The following is a 15,873-nucleotide window of genomic DNA, read 5'->3' as shown; positions in this document are numbered from 1 at the left end:
GGATCGCACCCCGGGCCAAAGGCTGGCGTGAAACCGCTGAGCCACCCAGGGATCCCCAAGATCAGCTATCTTGCTAAACTATCTTACTATTTCTCATAGTTCTGGAGTCTAGGAAATCCAAAATCAAGGCACTGACAGATTCAGTGTCCAGTGAGGGACTGCTTCCTGGTTCATGAGTGGCCGTCTTACTCCTCCATCCTCCTCCATCTTCATAAGGGACATGATCAAGGGAGCTCCCTCCGGCCTCCTTTAGAAGGGCACTAATCTCAAATCATGAGGACTACACCTTCATGACTTAATCACTTACCAAAGCCACCACCTCCAAATATCATCACATTGAAACTAAGACTTAAAACCTGAGTTTGGAGGTAGAGGTACAGAAATATTCAGTGTAGAGCAAGGCTGTTCCTTGTAATCTCTTGTGATACTTGTATACCTGTGACATCAGTTCTTATATCTACTTTTTCTTTTTTTCTTTTTTATTTTATGGAGTTAAAAGTTTTTTCTACTTGAGTATAGTTAACCCGTTACAGTAGTTTCAGGTGTACAACATAGGCATTCAGTTTCTGTATACATTATACTATGCTCACCACAAATGTAGCATCCATGGATTTTTTTAAACCACTTTTAAAATAAAAAGGATTTATTTAAGAGACCACGAGGAGTTCGGCCTGAGATTTAAAGAGAAAACAGCTGGAATGCTACAGTGAGAAGAGTTCACGCCTCTATTAAAGTAGGAAGACGGAAATAATAAAAAGCATCCAAGGGGGAGGGGGCCCTGCGAAGAGCTGGGCTCAGACCCAGCAGCAAGTGACACCAGGACAGGAAAGGCCAGTCCCAGAGAAGCAGGAGGTTTACCAATCTTCAGGGAAGGAAAGGCACTTGCAGGGAGCTCGGGCAGGATCCCAGGATGGGCAGTGATGCCTTCAGGCTCCCAGGGGCACTAACAGAGGAACTGCGCCCGAGGGGAGAGGGCGCCACACACTGTGGGTCGAGCTCCCTAAAGGGCTGCAGCGTGTGCCCGGAGGGGCCAGGAGTGGCTCAGGCGGTGGCTCCGCTTGGAAGGGGCTGTATGGCCTGGGAGCGGGGTTCCAGTGGCACAGGCCCTAGAGCCCAGGGCGCCGGGGTAAGCAGCCCAGGATCCAGCACTCCCCCCTGGGACAGGCAGAGGCCGGGAGGACACAGGGCAGTAAGGAGGTTCCTACCCTGGGCGCAGTCTGCCCGTGGAGCATCCAGGCCCCTGCAGACCGGGAGCTGACTCCAGGGCTGGAGACGTGGCCATCGCCACTGTTGTTCCTCCTGCTATCACCTTGTACCTGGGACTGAGCAGGGGCCTCCTAGGATAAACAGCTCCCAGTGAGCCCTGCCCCTGGCAGGGGAATGGGCAGCTCCCCCAGGTGTACACACCTCTGAGAATCAGCATTGCTTGTAGAAGCAGGCCCATCCCCCAGAAGAACAGCAGAAGGACAGGGAAAGCAAGTTATTGACCAAGCAGTGCTGGAAACTAACAGGGGAAGTCGAGGGATTTACAGTATATAGAATCAGAGGATACTCCCTCTTGTTTTTTTGTTTTCTGTTTCTTTCTGCCTCTCCCCCCGCCCCCTTTTTTTCCTCTCTTTCTCCTTTTTCCAGTACAACTTGTTTCTGGCCACTCTGCACTGAGCAAAATGACTAGAAGGAAAAACCACAAAGGAAAGAATCAGAAACATCTTCTCTTCCATAGAGTTACAAAATTTGGAATATAATTCAATGTCAGAAAGCCAATTCAGAAACACAATTATAAATCTACTGGTGGCTCTAGAAAAACACATAAAGGATTCAGGAGACTTCATGACTGCAGAATTGAGATCTCATCAGCCTGAAATTAAAAATCAATTAAATGAGATGCAATCCAAACAGGAGGTCCTAATGATGAGGGTTAACGAGGTAGAAGAACCAGTGAGTGACATACAAGACAAGTTGATGGCAAGGAAGGAAGCTGAGGAAAAAAAGAGAAAAACAAAAGATCATGAGGAAAGGTTAAGGGAAATAAATGACAGCCTCAGCAGGAAAAATCTACGTTTAATTGGGGTTCCAGAGGGCACCGAAAGAGAGAGAGGACCAGAAAGTGTATTTGAACAAATCATAACTGAGAACTTCCCTAACTTGGGAAGGGAAACAGGCATTCAGATCCAGGAGATAGATCCCCCCCACCTCCACCCCCCACCCTGCAAAATGAATAAAAACCACTCAACACCTCGACCTTTAATAGTAAAACTTACAAATTCCAAAGATAAAGAGAAGATCCTTAAAGCAGTAAGAGACAAGAAATCCCTAACGTTTATGGGCAGAAGTATTAGAATAACAGCAGACCTTTCCACAGAGGCCTGGCAGGCCAGAAAGGGCTGACAGGATATAGTCAGGGTCCTAAATGAGAAGAACCTGCAGCCCAGAATACTCTATCCAGCAGGCGCTCATTCAGAATAGGAGAGATAAAAAGCTTCCTAGATAGGCAGAAACTGAAAGAATATGATGAGCACCAAACCAGCTCTGCAAGAAATATGAAGGGGGACACTGTAAAAGAAAGAGGAAGTCCAAGGAAACAATCCACAAAAACAGCGACTTGAATAGGTATTATGAGGACACTAAATTCATATCTTTCAAGAGTAAATCTGAACGTGAAGGGGCTTAATGACCCCCATCAAAAGGTGCTTTTTTATCTGACTGGATAAAAAAGCAAGACCCATCTACGTGCTGTCTACAAGAGACTCCTTTTAGACGTAAGGTCACCTACAGCCTGAAAATAAAAGGTTGTGGAACAATTTGCCATTCAAATGGTCCTCAAAGGACAGCAGGGGTAGCAATCCTTATATCAGTTGAATTAAAGTTTATCCCAAAGACTGTAGTAAGAGATGAACAGTGACACTATATCATACTTCAAGGATCTATACAAGAAAGGACCTAACAATCATCACTATGCACCTAATTTGGGGGCTGCCAAGAATATCAATCAATTAGTAACCAATGTTAAGACATACTTAGATAATTATACACTTATACTTGGTGAGTTGAACACAGCGACAGATCTTCTAAGCACAACATCTCCAAAGAAACAAGAGCTTTAAATGATACACTGGACCAGAGGGATTTCACAGATATTTATAGAACCTTATATCCAAACGCAACTGAATATACATTCTTCTCAAATGCACATGGAACTTTCTCCAGAATAGACCACATACTGGGTCACAATTCAAGTCTTAACCGACATCAAAACATTGGGATTGTCCCCTGCATATTTTCAGACCATAATGCTTTGAAATTAGAATGAAATCACAAGAAGCAGTTTGGAAGAATTTCAAACATGTGGAGGTTAACGATCATCCTGTTAAAGATGAAAGGGTCAACCAGGAAATTAGAGAAGAATTTAAAAGATTCATGGAAACTAGTGAGAATGAAGATACAACCGTTCAAAATCTTTGGGATAGAGCAAAAGCAGTCATGAGGGGGAAATACATCACAATACAAGCATCCATCTCAAAACTGGAAAGAACTCAAATACAAAAGCTAACCTTGCACCTAAAGGAGCTGGAGAAGGAACAGCAAATGAAACCTTCACCGAGCAGAAGAAGACAACTAATAAAGATTCGAGCAGAACCCAATGAGATAGAGACCAGAAGAACTGTGGAAGAGATCAACAAAACCAGGAGTTGGTTCTTTGAAAGAATTAAACCATTAGATAAACCATTAGCCAGCCTTTTTAAAAAGAGAGAAAAGACTCAAATTAATAAAATCATAAACAAGAAAGGAGAGATCACCCCCAATACCAAGGAAATATAAAGGATTTTAAAAACTTAGTATGAGCACCTTTACGCCAATAAATTAGGCAATCTAGAAGAAATGAATGCATTTCTGGAAAACCACAAACTACCAAAACTGGAACAGGAAGAAATAGAAAACCTGAACAGGCCAGGCCGATGGCCAGGGGGTAATTGAAGCAGTCATCTAAAAACCTCCCAAGACACGAAAAGTCCAGGGCCAGATGGCTTCCCAGGGGAATTCTATCAAAAGTTTAAGAAGAAACCATACCTATCCTACTAAAGCTGTTCAGAATGATAGAAAGAGATGGAGTACTTCCAAACTCATTCTATGAGGCCTGCATCACCTTAATTCCAAAACCATACAAAGACCCCACGAAAAGGAGAATTATAGATCAATATCCCTGATGAACACAGATGCAAAAATTCTCAACAAGATATTAGCCACTAGGATCCAACAATACATTAAGAAAATTATTCACCATGACCAAGTGGGATTCATCACCTGATGTAAAGCTGGTTCAACACTCGTAAAGCAATCAATGTGATTGATCAATTCAGCAAGAGGAAAACCAAGAAGCATATGATCCTCTCAATAGATGCAGAGAAAGCATTTGACACAACAGAGCATCCATTCCTGATCAAAACTCTTCAGGGTGTAAGGATAGAAGGAACATCCCTCAGCATCTTAAAAGCTACCTACAAAAAGCCCACAGCAAATATCATTCTCAATGGGGAAACACTGGGAGCCTTTCCCCTAAGATCAGGAACAAGACTGGGATGTCCACTCTCACCACTGCTATTCAACACAGTACTAGAATTCCTAGCCTTGGTAATCAGACAACAAAAAGAAATAAAAGGCATTTCCAAGATTGCTAGAACTCATACAGCATTTTGGCAGTGTGGCAGGGTACAAAATCAATGCCCAGAAATCAGTGGCATTTCTATATACTAACAATGAGACTGAAGAAAGAAATTAAGGCGTCAATCCCATTGACAATTGCACCTAAAAGCATAAGATAGGAATACGCCTAACCAAAGAGGTAAAGGATCTATACCCTAAAAACTACAGAACACTACTGAAAGAAATTGAGGAAGACACAAAGAGATGCAAAAATATTCCATGCTCATGAATTAGAAGAATTAATATTGTGAAAATGTCAATGTTACCCAGGACAATTTACACGTTTAATGCAATCCCTATCAAAATACCATGGACTTTCTTCAGAGAGTTGGAACAAATTATTTTAAGATTTGTGTGGAATCAGAAAAGACCCCGAATAGCCAGGGGAATATTAAAAAAGAAAACCAGAGCTGGGGGCATTACAATGCCACATTTCAGGTTGTACTACAAAGCTGTGGTCATCAAGACAGTGTGGTACTGGCAAAAAAACAGACACATAGATCAATGGAACAGAATGGAGAATCCAGAAGTGGACCCTCAACTTTATGGTCAACTAATATTCGACAAGGCAGGAAAGACTATCCACTGGAAAAAAGACAGTCTCTTCAATAAATGGTGCTGGGAAAATGGACATCCACATGCAGAAGAATGAAACTACACCACTCTCTTTCAACATACACAAAGATAAACTCAAAATGGATGAAAGATCTAAATGTGAGACAAGATTCCATCAAAATCCTAGAGAAAACAGGCAATGGCCTTTTTGAACTTGGCCACAGCAACGTCTTGCAAGATACATCCATGAAGGCAAGAGAAACAAAAGCAAAAATAAACTATTGGGACTTCATCAAGATAAGAAGCTTTTGCACAGCAAAAGAAACAGTCAACAAAACTAAAAGACAACCTACAGAATGGGAGAAGATATTTGCAAATGACCTATCAGATAAAGGGCTAGTATCCAAGATCTATAAAGAACTTAGTAAATTCAACAGCAAAGAAACAAAACAATCCAATCATGAAATGGGCAAAAGACATGAACAGAAATCTCACAGAGGAAGACACAGACATGGCCAGCAAGCACATGAGAAAATGCTCCACATCAGTGGCCATCAGGGAAATACAAATCAAAACCAGAATGAGATAGCACCTCACACCAGTGAGAATGGGGAAAATTAACAAGGCAGGAAACCACAAATGTTGGAGAGGAGGTGGAGAAAGGGGAACCCTCCTGCACTGTTGGTGGCAATGTGAACTGGTGCAGCCCACTCTGGAAAACCGTGTGGAGGTAAATTCTACAGTCATGAAGTCTCTTGAATCCTTTATGCTTTTCTTCCACAGCCACTAGCACCTTTCTAATTGTGCTTCTGAATTGGCTTTCTGACACTGAATTGTAATCCAAATCCTGTGACTCTGTGGGAGAGAGGACTATTTCTGATTCTTTCTTTTGTGGTCAGTTCTTCTTTCTAGTCATTTTGCTCAGTACAGAGTGGCTAAAAACGAGTCATACTGGAAAAAAGGAAGAAAAAAAAAAAAAGAAAAACAAAAGCCAAACAAAATAACCAAGGAGGGATATCCTCTGGATCTATATAGTGTAAATCCTTCGACGTCCCCTGGAGCTTTCCAGCGCTGCTTGGTGAAGAACTTGCTCATCCCCTGTCCTTCCGGCTGGTCTTTTATGAGAGGGGTGGGCTGTGCTGATTCTCAGGTGTGTGCACCTGGGGGAGCTGCCACGCTCCCTGCCATGTGCCGGGCCATTGGGAGTTGTTTATCCTTTGAGTCCCCTGTTCCCTTGCAGCCCCGCTCTATTCCAGGCACAGGGTGACACCTGGAGGAAAACAACACTGGCGGCGGCCAGCCTTCCAGCCCTGGAGTCCGCTCCCACAGTAACTGCGGCAGCTCCCAGTCCACACAGGCCTGGATGTTCCCAGGGCGGGCCGCTGATCTGTACAGCTTGGGGGCACCCGGGGCCAGGATAGTCCTTGCTGTCCTGTGTCCTCCCTGCCTCTGCTTGTCCCGGGGGGAGCGCAGGATCCTGGGCTGTGTCCCGGGCACCCTGGGATCCGTGTTGCTGGAATCGCACTGTCGGGGCCGCGGCTCTCAAAGGCAGCAGGGCGCAGCACCCTCTGCCTGGAGCCGCTGCCTGAGCTTCTCCCGAGGCCCCACTGGCCACACACTCCAGCCCTTTACTGAGCTTGGCCCACAGTGTGTGTGTGGCGCTCTCCCCCGGGCGCACCTCCCCTATTAGTGACCCTGGGAACCTGGAGGCCCCACTGCCCCTCCTACCGTTTGGCCCAGTTTCCCTGCTAAGTGCATTTCTGTCCGGGAAGAATCCGGTCGGATTTTTAAAGTTCCTGCTTCTCCAGGGCTGGGCTTTCCTGTCCCAGGAGGCTTTCGCCGCCCCACCTTAGCAGTCTCCTCACGGGGGCCCCTCCCCCACTTGAGTCTGTTCTATTTTTTTTTTTCGTCTTCCTACCTTGTTAGAAATGCAAACTCCTCTCTCTAGCATTCCAGCGGTTCTCTAGTTAAACCTCAGGTCGAATTCGTAGGTTTTCAGGATGATTTCAAAGTTACCTAGGTAAGTTGGTGGGGACAGGTGACTTGGGGACCCTACTCCTCTGCCATCCTGCACCCCAGGAAACTCTTACTTTTTTTTTTTTTTAAAGATTTTATTTATTTATTCATGAGAGAGAGGCAGAGACAGGCAGAGGGAGAAGCAGGCTCCATGCAGAAAGCCTGACATGGGACTCCATCCCAGGTTCCCAGGATCAGGCACTGGGCTGAAGGCGTTAAACCACGGAGCCACCCAGGCTGCCCGGAAAATCCTACTTTTAATCCTAATACACACATGCCCCAAGGTAAAAAAACAAAAACAAAAACCAGAATAAATGAATTCAGCAAATTTGTAGGATACAAAAATCAACACGCAAAAATCAACTCTGCATTTCTATACATTAGCAAAGAACAATCCAAAAAGAATATTTTTAAACCATTCCATTCAAGCTCGAGCTTGTAATAAACCCCCGTGTGTTTGCAAAAACAAAACAAAACACCATTCCACTTACAGTAGCATCAAAAAGAAAATACTTGGGAATAAATTTAACCAGCGACTTTTAAGACTTACACACTGAAAGCTGCAAATTGTAACACTGTTTAATGAATTTAAGGAAGACATAAATAAGTGGAAAGACATGTTGTACTTATGAATTGGAAAACTTAATATTGTTAAGATGGTAATACTACCTAAGACAATCTACAGCTCCAACACAATCCCTATAAAAATCCCAACAACTCTTTTGCAGAAATGACAAGGCTGGTATTCAAATTTATATAAAGCAAGTAGTACTAAATAGCAAAACAATATTAGAAAAGAAGAATAAAGTCTGAAGACTCACATTTTCCAACCTCAAAACTTACTACATATCTGCAATGATTAAAGCAGATGGTACTAGCATAAGGACAGACATTTAAACCAATGGAACAGAAGAGAGAGCCTAGAAATAAACCCTAACATATAAAGCCAATTGACTTTCAGCAAAAGAGCCAAGACCATTCAACGGGGAAGGGACAGCATCTTCAACAAATGATCCTGGCAAAAGTGAGTGTCTGTACACAGAAGAATGAAACTGGAGCCTTACCTTCTATCATACATAAAAGTTAACACAAAATGAAGAAATACCTGAATGTAAAAATTAAATCTTTAAAAGTCTTAGAAAAAAACAGGAGAAATTTTTTCATGACACAGAACACAGCAATGATTTTTTGGACATGACACCAAAAGCACAGGCAACAACAACAAAAATGGATAAACTGGACTTCATCAAATTTACAAACTATGTGCATTAGTGGACACCATCAAAAGGATGAAAAGATAACCCACTGGGAACTATTTGCAAAACATACAGCAGACAGACAATTAGTATAATCCCAATATATGGAGAACTATCACACAATGACAACAGTAACAAAATAACCTAATTCAAAAATGGGCAAAGGATTTGGATAGACATTTCTCCAAAGAATATATACAAGTGGCCAATAAGCACATGCTCAATATCATTATCCATTAGGGAAATGCAAATGAAAACCACATAGATATTATATTTCACATCCATTAAGATAGCTATTTTAAAAAATGAAAAATAACAAGTGGTGACAAGGATATAGAGAAATTGGGACTCTTGTACTTTGCTGGTTGGCATGTAAAATGGTAGAGGCACTGTGAAAAATAGTTTTATGCTTCCTCAAAAAGCTAAAAATAGAATTACCATATCATGCAGCAATTCCACTCCTCAGTATATACCCAAAAGTGACAGCAGAAACTCAGATACTTGCACAACAATGTGTATAGCAGTATTACAACGAAGGCTGAAGCAACTCAAGTGTCCACGAACAGATGAACAGATAAACAAAAGGTGGTTTATATGTATCATGGAATATTACTCAGTCATAAAATGGAATGAAATTCTGATATATGCTACAACATGGAATTAACCTTGAACACATGCTAAATGGCCCTACTCACAAAGAGACAAATGTTGCATGATTCTACCTTTATGAGGTATCTAGAATAGGCAAATTCATAAAAACAGAAGGTAGAATAAAGGTTACCACAGGCTTAGGGGAAAGTGGAGTCGAAGGTTTTGTTAAATTGGTACAGACCTCCTGTTTGAGGTAATGAGAAAGTTCTGAAAATGGATAGTGAAGGCTGTGAAACAATGCAAATGTACTTACTGCCACTGAACTGTAAACTTAAAAACGGTAAATTTTATGTTATGAATATTTTACCACAATAAAAATATAGATAGCTGGGGAGTTCTGCATCTATTAAAGAAATTGAATCTATTTTTCCATTAAAAAAAATTTCATACCCAAAATGAATTCGACTGAACATTTAAGTAATAATCCATTCAGTCAGTTAAGCATCTGTCTTCGGTTCAAGTCATGATCCCAGAGTCTTGGGATCAAGCCCCACATGGGGCTCCCTGTTGGGAGGGGGGGCCTGCTTCTCCCTCTCCCTCTGCTGTTCCCCCTGCTTGTGTGCACACACTCTCTCTCAAATGAATAAGTAAAATCTTTAAAAATAATAATAATCCAGACTAAGCAACTCCAGGAACCTGAAGAATGAATACTTTGAAAAAAGTAAACTGGTAGACTAACAATACATGATTTCCAGACCCATTATAAAGCTGCAGAAACCAACACAGGGAGGCACTGACATAAAGTCAAATACATTAAAGGGACAGAACAGAGTCCAGAAGTAGACTCACCCTATAGAAACAACTGTTTTTACAAAGGTATAAAAGCTATGCAGTGCAGAAACGACAGTCTTTTCAACAAATGGTTTTAGAACATAGAAGAAAGAAAAGAGGGGAGAAGGGAAGAAAACAAAGAAAAGAGAACTCTGATTCCTATGCTTAACACTGTATCCAAAAATTAATTCAAAATGAATCACAGACCTAAAGTAACACATAAAATTCTAGAGGAAAATAGAGAAAATCATTGCAACCCTCTGTTAAGCAAAAGATACAACACTAAAACCATCATTCATAAGAAAAGATTGATAAACTGCATTTCATCAAAATAAAAAACTTCTGCTTTTAGAAATAACTTTTAAGAGAATGACAAGAGGAGCCACAGACTAAGAAAATACTGGCAAAGTATATATTATGTAATAAGGGACTCATATGCAGAATATGTAAAGAATTCTCAAAACTCGACAATAAGAAAAAAATTAAAATGAGTAAGATTTATAAACTTCACACACACACACACACACACACACACACTCAAAACAGATCAACAGCAAATAAGAACTTAAAGACACTCAACATCACTAGTCATTAGACAATGCAAATTAAACCACAATGAGATTACTAATACATACATACCTATTAGGATGGTTAAAATTTTTAAAGTCTGATCATGCTAAATATAACAGGTGAGGATGTGGAAACAGGAATTTTAATATACTGCTAGTGAGAATGTAAAATGATACAATCACTTTATTAAAAAATGGATGAACTATTTTCCAAAGTTAAACGAGCATTTACCATATGATCCAGCTATTCTATTACTGGCTATTTACTCTAAAGAAACAAAAATTAATATTCATATAAAATCCTGTACCTCAATGTTTATCACAGGCTTACTAATAACCACCAAAACTTGGAAACAATCCAATGTCTTATAATAAGTGGATGGATAAATCAACTCAGAAACATCCATGCAATGGAATATAACCAACTCAGCAATAAAAAGAAACAAACTACTGGCATCAACAACTTGGATATAGCTCAAAAGCAGAAAGCTAAGTGAAAAAAGCCTGAAATTTTTGCATAATATATTCCATTTATATTACATTCTCAAAAAGATAAAATTATAGCGATGAAGAATGACCAGTGGTTGCCAGAGGTAGAGGCAGGGGAAAAGTATGACTAAAAAGACACTAGTTAGTTTTTTTGGAATGATAGAACTGCTTAATATCCTCACTGTGGTAACAATTAAGTGACTATATACATTTGTATAATACATGTTAAAATTCAAAAAAACTAGCCAATATCAAATACCACAATGCCAAAAAAAAAAGACCAATTTTATTGTATGGTAATAAAAAAAAAAAAAAACTATCTACTCATATGGTAGAAACATAACATATAAAAAATATTTTCTGAAAGAATTATAAGAGAACATGTATTATAAAATCCCTACTTTGTACTGATTTATGGTTTACTTTGATACTAAGTCCAAGACTGATTTTGTAGAATTGTTCTGTGGGCTTTTGAAGTAATGAGTTCTTCATCTAAAAGATTTGTTGACTAGGGGTCCTGCATGACCCAGTTGGTTAAACAACCAACTCTCAGTTTTGGCTCAGGTCATGATCTCAGGGTTGTGAGATGGAGCCCTGCATCGGTCAGACTCTGCACTCAGCACAGTCTGCTTAAGATTCTCTCTCTCTCTCTCTCTCCCTCTCCCTCCCTTTGCCCCTCCCTTCCCAGGCTCTCTTTCTCTCTCTCAATAAATCTTACAAAAAAAAAGAGAAAAAAAGACTTGTTGATTAAGGTGGGCCTGGCTAGGTCTGTCAATAGAACATGTAACTCGTGATCTTGGAGTTGCACGTTTGAGCCCCAAAATGGGTGTAGGATTCCTTAAAATTGTTAAATAAACAAACAAACAAACAAACAAATAAATAAAATGTGTTGGTTGTGTTATTCTTTTTCCCTATGGTCTCACTTATGTCTTTGGGATCTATTTAATTATGAAAGAGATGTAACAAATCTCCTAAGGTAATTGTATTTTCATCAAATTCTCTTTATGTTTTGAACAGATTTTGCTGTCACAAAGAGCATCTAGGTTTGGTGCCTACTTGTTATAACTGTTACAGCTACTTTGTTAGGAATTAATTGGGCCTTTCATTATTACATACTGTCCTATTTCATTATATCCAGTACATTAGTCTTGAATTCTACTTTAAACTACATTATATTACCACCTCTGCTTTAGTATTGCTTGCATTTGCCTGGCCTACTCCTTTTTTTTTTTTTCCCCTCAAACTTTCATTATTTAAGTACTCTTCAATTCCATCTGACAATGTAAATTATTAGGAGAATTGGACCTATTGACATTTATTTAACTGATATATTTTAATTCTGTTGCTTCCTTATGTTTAACATTCCATTCAAATTTGTGCTTGATTCTTTTTATTTCTGTATTACTATGTTGTGATTAAAAGAATACCAAGTTAGATGTTATGAAGCTGGGTTTAGTCTCAGCTTTCTTACTGAGGTCTGGATAGGCAAGAGCTCAACCTGTTTAAGTAGGTTTCCCCCTTCTCATCAAGAAATATAAAAATTCCTGCTTCACCTGCTACTTTATTTTGGAAGAGGGAATAGAGAATATCAGTGTAGGGAGACATCAGGAGGGATACTATGAAAGCTTAAGGATCCAGTGGAGAAAATATTATGACAACCTAGATTCCCCAAATTTGAGTTTACAAACTTTGAAAGTATCAACAATGAAAAGAGGTAGGTGCTCTGCTACCCCAGGGGACAGAGTAACTAGTTTTAAGAGTTGAGAAGGAAGGGAAGGGGGTGAAAAATGACATACAAAACCTTATGAAGATTAAAGTCTGGGAGATGAAGAATAATCTGGGAGTCCAGGGCTTTTTGTAATGACTACTTACAGAGAGACAAGCAACAGCAAGACAAAAAAATATTTGGAGAGTAAAGGGGGGGAGGGGGTTGAGAAAGGCTGGCTGAATTCCGAAGACTGAAATTTGAATCCTGCTGATGGATGTGGGGCTGGCAGAGGGTGGGATGGTCTTATTCCAAACAAATATCATTATCCAATAAAGAAGAAATTAAATGACCACAAAATAACTTGGAAATTAAGAAACAAATGAATTTCTGAATCAAAAATTTCAAATATATCCAAAGAGCAATGAAAAAAGAAATACACCCTACCAAAACCTATGGGGCACTTGTTCTTAGAGGACACCTTGAGTAAGGACTAAAAAGAAGGGAACACTTATCTTAAGAAATTAACAAAATAAACCAAAAGAAAAGTAGGAAGGGGGGAAGGAAAGAAATGAAGCAATTTCTCAAACAATTAAATAAATATATTCCTCAGGATACCAGGGTGGCTCAGTTGGTTAAGTATCCAAATCTTGATTTTGGCTCAGGTCATGATCTCAGAGTCATGAGATCAAGCCCCAAACCAGGCTCTTCACTGAGCCTGACTGAGATTTTCTTTCTCTCCCTCTCCCTCTGGTTCTACCCTACTTGTGTGTGCACATGCTCTCTCTCTCTCAAATAAATAAAATCTTAAAATAAAAAGAATTTCTTTAAATTTTCTAATTTAAATAGATTTTCTAATGTTTTAATTTGAAATAAGTATTACTTGAAGCACTTTTTATGCTCAAAGGTCACCTAAAACAAGATTTTTAAAACCTTTAAAAAAATAAAAACTAAAAAACTTTAACATGAAGCAAATTCTGCCTATTTAATCAGATTATATAAAATCGGTTACACTAATTTCTACAAGGATCTACTCTCCATGCTTAAATTTCAGTTTTATCTATGCAGCTGATTAAAGTACCACCTTAAGGACCTCCCATAGCAGAAAAAGAAACCCGGTACCTTTTTCTTTTTTCCCCAAACACTCTCATGCAACAAATAAAAAACCCAGTCAAAATATTCTTCAATTGTTGTGTATTTACTTTTATGTCAGAATCATCTTGCATTTTACCTTTAAATATTTGTTGTTTCATTCTATTTCTTCTTCTGAGATTGAAATATACATATGTGCTGAATCTCCTTTCCTGATTTCCACATCATTTTCTGTGTGTTTTAACATCTTTATTCATTTTGGTAAATTCTACCCACTTTCTCCATTTCTAGCTTCTATTGTGCTTTTATTTTGTTTTTCAGTCTCCACTGTTCCTTGTGATCCTTCCAATTTCAGTGATGGTTTTATTTTCTTACTTTATTTTTCTTTCTGCTCAGTCAGCTTACATTGCATTTTCTCATGCAGTCACACTATCTCTTCCCTGACCTCTTATATATCATTGCTTTGTGCTCTCAGTGCTAAATACTTTCAAAAAGTGTTTCAAATTCATAGCAAATCAGCTGGGCATGATTTTCATTTCCTTTACAGAAATATTTCTTTCTGCTGAGTATTCTTCAACTCTTTCTTGTTCTTCTGCTACTTTCTTCCTTTTTGATTCTTGAATGGGGAGGGAGGGGCTTTAAGCTGAAATCCTTTTGATAATTCATCTTTAGAGGTAAGGTTGTTTTGGACAAGCTATTTGTAAGAGGTTCATGCAGAAGGCTATAGTGGTTCCAATTCCTGACCAGCAAAACTTTGTCTTGATTCAGGGTTTTATAGGAGAATCCTGAAGGGTTTTTTGTTTTGTTCTTTTTGTACTTCTCAACAGCCAATGGAGACAGGCAGCCTTGAAGTTTTCACAATGCAAAGACATCCCTTCCCCTCCTGCTACAGAGAGGGACAAATGCAAAAATGGCTTGTTCCTATGATTCTTTGTTTGGCTTCCCCTCCTCCTTTGAGTCTGAGAATCAAACCAGGTGCAGGGAAGCCCCTGCCATTAGCTTAAAAAACCATTTTGCTTTTGCAAACAAGGGATTTAGGCTTTGCATCTCCAGGTGGGCCTCTCAGATTCACGAAGCATCTCTGGCTGGTTCTAAGCTCTGCAGCTGTGGCATCTTCACCCTCCTTCTTCCCAAATGCATCCTGCTTATGCTACTACTTTTGGCAGCCATTCCACCTATTCCCCACCTGGCCTGGGGTTTTTAGCTTTACTTCTAGTTCAGTGGAATATGGGGCTTGTGTTTTACGTTTTCCCTCTCTTTGTTGTTATTTTGGCTAACTGCCAGAAAGCAGAAAAAAAAAAAAATGCCAGCTTTACTGTACCATCCTCAGACTCAAAACTCAACAATTATGTTAAAAGAATATTTTATACAAGATAGAAATGTCTCACTATATTCCTGAAAAATAGACGTGTGCTTTCCTTACTACTTTACGTAAAATAGTAATTTTCCACAAAACATTAATTTTTACAGGGCCATTAGCAAATGAGTTAATTGTTTTTATTTTAAAAACTCATGTGTGTATAAGTTATAACTAAGGCAGAAAATAATCTGATGTCTAAATGTAAAAGATATTTTTCAAGACCCAGGGTCCATTTGGGAAACAAATTATGTATATCCTAATCAGTATAGCACAATCTTAGTACTGGTTTTTAAAGCAGACAAAGCCTTTTTAAAAATAAAGACAATATATAATTTGTCATGTCCAAGTCCTCGGATTTCATTTGGGTTTAAAATGAAGAAATACCTTTACATTACATATTGATCATTCCCTTAAGTACAATTTTAACGGTAGGCAAATTCATTTTCCTGCCAGTTCCTACTCTTCTACTCCTCGCCATCCACTGTGAGGCATGTACTGAGTGAAATAAAGTTTTTTGTTTGTTTGTTTGTTTAAGGAATAATATACCAAAGCCAAATTAAAGCAGATTTCAAACTACTAGTGTTTTAAATGATTCCTTTTCACACATAAATGTAAGTCTGTAAATATTAATATGCCACACAAAAAGCTAAGTAAACATTTAGAGGCACTAGGAGTTTATACTGAAGAAAGAAAGAAGACCTCTTCCTG

This window comes from Vulpes vulpes, chromosome 9 (genome assembly GCF_048418805.1).
Source record: "Vulpes vulpes isolate BD-2025 chromosome 9, VulVul3, whole genome shotgun sequence".
In the NCBI taxonomy this organism is placed as follows: Eukaryota; Metazoa; Chordata; class Mammalia; order Carnivora; family Canidae; genus Vulpes; species Vulpes vulpes.
The sequence above is the reverse complement of the archived record's forward strand: the minus strand, read 5'-3'. Positions refer to the sequence as shown.